The sequence below is a fragment of the Sinocyclocheilus rhinocerous genome, unplaced genomic scaffold, assembly GCF_001515625.1.
Source record: "Sinocyclocheilus rhinocerous isolate Xijiao unplaced genomic scaffold, SAMN03320098_v1.1 scaffold1589, whole genome shotgun sequence".
In the NCBI taxonomy this organism is placed as follows: domain Eukaryota; kingdom Metazoa; phylum Chordata; class Actinopteri; order Cypriniformes; family Cyprinidae; genus Sinocyclocheilus; species Sinocyclocheilus rhinocerous.
Window position 1 is genome coordinate 384,149 of NW_015648634.1, and position 3,678 is coordinate 387,826.

The 3,678-nt window shown below is 38.3% G+C and overlaps 1 protein-coding gene across 1 annotated transcript in view; it reads left to right on the forward strand.

Moving 5' to 3' along the window:
- The first annotated feature begins 1,224 nt into the window (after positions 1-1,224).
- LOC107710068 (monocarboxylate transporter 2-like) overlaps positions 1,225-3,678 on the forward strand; it is a 10,980-nt gene continuing 8,526 nt past the window's right edge. Inside the window, exon 1 of the mRNA XM_016514766.1 lies at positions 1,225-1,359. The gene's annotated coding sequence lies outside the window, so the exon portion shown is untranslated. The remainder of the gene's footprint in view (positions 1,360-3,678) is intronic.

Here is a 3,678-nt window from a genome sequence, read left to right on the forward strand (position 1 = left end):
CACACACACACACACATGTATATATTTAAGAAATATTTACATATACACTGCTGTTTAAAAGTTTGGGATCAGTAAGATTTGTAATGTTTTTTAAAGAAGTCTCATCAAGGCTGCATTTATTTGATCAGAAATATAGAAAAAACAGTAATATTGTAAAATATTTTTACCATTTAAAATAATGGTTTTCTATTTTAATATACTTTAAACTGTAATGTATTTCTGTGATGCGCAGCTGTATTTTCAGCATAATTACTCCAGTCTTCAGTGTCACATGATCTTCAGAAATCAGTATAATATGCTGATTTATTATCAATGTTAGAAACAGTTCTTGCAGCTTAATATTTTTTGGGGAAACTGTGATACTTTTTTCAGGATTATTTGATGAATAAAGTTAAAAAGAACTCTTTTCTAACAACATAAGTCTTTATTATCACTTTTTAAATTTATTTATCAATTTAACACATCCTTGCTGAATAAAAGCATTCCTTTCTTTAAAAAAATTAAAAATAAAATAAAAATACTGACCCAAAACTTTTGAACAGTTGTGAATATTGATACAAAAGACTTTTATTTTGAATAAATGCTCTTCTTTTTAATATTTTATTCATCAAAGAATCCTGAAAAAAGTATCACACGTGTGCATTTATATATACATATAAATATACACAGTGCACACACATTATGTAAACACAAACTTTTATTTTGGATGCGATTAATCGATTTGACAGCACTAATTATCATTAGATGGACGTTTGTTCATAACTCTGGGAGTTCATATCTTTGGGTTCTTACCATAAAGGCATCATTTGTCACGTGACTGAATCAAAATCGTTCATGAACGACTCTTTTATACATTTAAACCATTTTAGACAGACGAGATTTTTTTTTTTGGACGTTTTTGCGTGTCTTATGTTGTAAAGTTTGAAAATAAAAAAAAGATTAATGTAATATTACTGTCTTTACCCCTCCAGTAGGAATTCAGTGTCGTGGCAGAAAAACCAGTTTATCCCTGCTAATTGTTTTATCACAATAAACAACATTTTGTGTGACTGGAATAATAAACAAGAGTTGAGCTCAGGATAAATATTACGTGACGACGACGTAACCTTCCCGGATATGAACCTAATTAATAGCGACACGCCTACCTCGTAGTCAAGAGCGCCCACTGGCTGCGTGTGACGCACGCGTCATTAATATTCATGAGCCACGCCTCCGCCGGCAAATCGCCGCGTGACGTCACCGCCGCCGTCCGCGGAGAGCGACTTGATTCAAACGCGCGCACGGAGCGTCCCTCTGCGGCAGCGAGCGACTGAAGGTCAGAGAGAGAGAGAGAGACCGCACTGATAACCGGACCTGAAGGTAAACGGCATTTATAGATCATAACGGTATCATGATGATGATGTGTTCGTGCTCATGAAGGTTAACATTCTGCTGTCAATTGATGATGTGCATCATGTGCCGGTTGCATATTTAGATATTCGCAGTTAATGAAAAGCGTGATGCATATTAATGAATATTGACTGTTGCATCCGCATCAGCCTGCCAGCATCTCGGAGCAGAGCCGCAGAGAGCGCCGCTGCTATATTTATCCGGGCTTTGATGCTGTAAAGCGGGTTTGGCTGATCTGCTGGACTTACATTGTTCCAGCGGGTCATGCGACGGGTGGCTCATCATGTTCACAGACAGATTACAGGATACAGTGATATAAATAAGTGTTATCTAATATTACGGATGCATCTGACTCATGTCTGTTTGACTGTAATTACCCAGCTGACGTTCTCACAGCATTCACTAATGTTAGGACAAAACATTCTTAAAGTCCCCATGAAATCAAAATGAAAGGTTTTTTGGGTGTTAGTATCAATATGTTAGTCTTAAGGTTATCTATAAGGCAGTGTGCTCCAAAACAGTGACACAATTCGCATTTAGAAGATATAAGCATTCAAAGCTTGCAGTTCGTCACTTCCGCCAAAAGGGCTTAACGATTTTTGTGAGTTCACATCGTACTTAAGCTTCTCATCAAACTTTCTGTCCAATCAAATGCTGTCTAGAATCCGAAGCCCCGCCCCCTACACTATACAAGCCGCGGCTGAAATCGGTCACTTGTCCACAGAAGTAGTATTTTCTGTGCAGTGAATGGCACGTAGTGCACTATATAGGGGACAGGGAACGATTCAAACAGTGTAAATATGCTTTCCATTGAGGAAAAAAAGAAAGAGTAACGCTGCGTGTTTCTAAGCATTTCAGGGGACCTTTAAAGTAGCCTAGTGTTTGTGGAACGTTCTCGCAACTTTATTAATATCTGAGATACATTCTCGTAATCATAAAGGAGTAGTTCACTTCCAGAATAAACGTTCCTTGATAATTTACTCGCCCCCATGTCATCCGAGACGTTCATGTCTTTCTGTCTTCAGTCGCAAAGAAATTAAGGTTTTTGAGGAAAGCATTCCAGGATTTTTCTCCATATAATGGACTTCAATGGGGACCAACGGACTGAACGCGTGACCTTTCCAACGTGATTGCGTCATGCGTGAAGTCCAGCTAGTGCAAGACCAGCATTTGTGGTTAAAAACTATATAAATTATTATTATTTTTTTTAAATGAGCGATGGTTTCTCTAGATGAGACTCTTATTCCTCGGCTGGGATCCTGTAGAGCTCTTTGAAGCTGCACTGAAACTGATTCGGACCTTCAGCCCGTTGGTCCCCATTGAAGTCCATTATATAGAGAAAAACCCTGGAATGCTTTGCTTAAAAACCTTCATTTCTTTGCGACTGAAGACAGAAAGACATCTTGGATGACACGAGGGCGAGCAAATTTCTCAAACAACATTCTCAAAACGTCCTTACGATGTTATTTGTACTTCAAAACGTTTTGTTCTCAGAAACGTTTTTGCAACCTTTAAATAACGTTCTAATCATGACACGAAAACTGGACATTTTAATGCTTTCGAAACAATTTTTATAATCTAAATTTGTTACCTGGGTTCCCAGCGAACAGGGAGTTATGAACAAACGTTCTTCCAGTAACATTAATAATAGAACGTTCACAGTGTCTTAAAGGGGTCATCGGATGCTACATGCACTTTTACAAGTAGTTTGAACTGAAATGTGTTGGCAGTGTGTGTACACAACCACCCTATAATGATAAAAATCCACCCAGTGTTTTTTTTTAAATCTCGTTAAATAATTTCCCCTTTCTCAAATCGAGCCGATCTCAGATGCATGAAGGGAATGCGCCCCCGATCTACATAAATGTGTTTATGTTTGCGCAAATCGTTCGTGATCCAGCTTCATCTACAGAAGACGTGAGTATAATGTTTTGTAATGAATCTTTGCAAATCGTCACGGAACGTTTTTCCTGAAACCTTTTAATCGTCTGAGGTTTTTTAAACGTTACTGCTTGAGACCATTCAGAGAACAATCAAAAGTAACGTTCCCATAACACAAAATTCGCGTTAAAAGACAGTATAAGTCATTATAAGCAGTCTCCACTGGATGCAACAAATGCCTCGTTTGTAATGGGTTTTATTGGTTTTGTCTCGTCGCTCCGGGACACAGCATCACAATATGGTAAGGGGCGTAACATTTCCGTCACACGCTTGAGGTATTCAGCCAATCACGACGCACTGTATAGCTGGCCAATCAGCGTATACCTCGCTTTTCAGAACGATGAGCTT